The sequence below is a fragment of the Pteropus vampyrus genome, unplaced genomic scaffold (genome assembly GCF_000151845.1).
Source record: "Pteropus vampyrus isolate Shadow unplaced genomic scaffold, Pvam_2.0 Scaffold4, whole genome shotgun sequence".
In the NCBI taxonomy this organism is placed as follows: Eukaryota; Metazoa; Chordata; class Mammalia; order Chiroptera; family Pteropodidae; genus Pteropus; species Pteropus vampyrus.
In genome coordinates this window covers 11,865,127-11,865,831 of record NW_011888785.1, presented here as the reverse complement: position 1 = coordinate 11,865,831, position 705 = coordinate 11,865,127, and positions in this window count along the sequence as shown.

Here is a 705-nt window from a genome sequence, read left to right as displayed (position 1 = left end):
ATGATCCTTGTCTCCTAAGTATTTGGAGTAGATTCAATCTTGAAAAGTTAAAGATAAATGAGATCATAAAATAATGATTTAACATTACATATATACTCATTGCGTGTTTTATAACAGAAGGGGACTCTATAGCTCATTGAAGAATCTAAGCTCTCTGTTAGATAGGCTTCCTTATGCAGGCAAAAGACAAGCAAAGCCAAAACAGTACTGAATGGTAAGAAGCTGGAGAGACAAGATGCTTTAAAAGTGTATGGACAGGGACTGACAGCCCTGCCCAATCCAACCATCTAAACCCCCTTATACTCACTCATGATCTAATGACTCCTATAGAGAGAAGCACAATGGAGTCCAAGGATGAAGGGCATTCTGGGAGTTGAAGTCCTCTTAGGGTGTTTCCTAAAGAAATAGATGTCACCTATCAATGGAAGATGGATGAAATGGAGAAAAGAGAGGAGGGCTTTGGGGATAAAGAGACAAAAAATGAGAAAGTGAGAAGGAGGACTAGCTAGTTATGCCAATCAACTTGAGTGAAAAGTTGTGCAGAAACAGAGTGGAAAGAACAAGGCCTGGGATCAGGGTTTGAAGGACCTTGAATGCGCAGCCAAGAAATCTTTTTAATGTGTTGTCTGTTGTGGAAAGCAACAGGGTGGGCTTGGCAGCAGATGTTTTTAAATAACACGCTACACCTAGACAGCGAAGGAACAC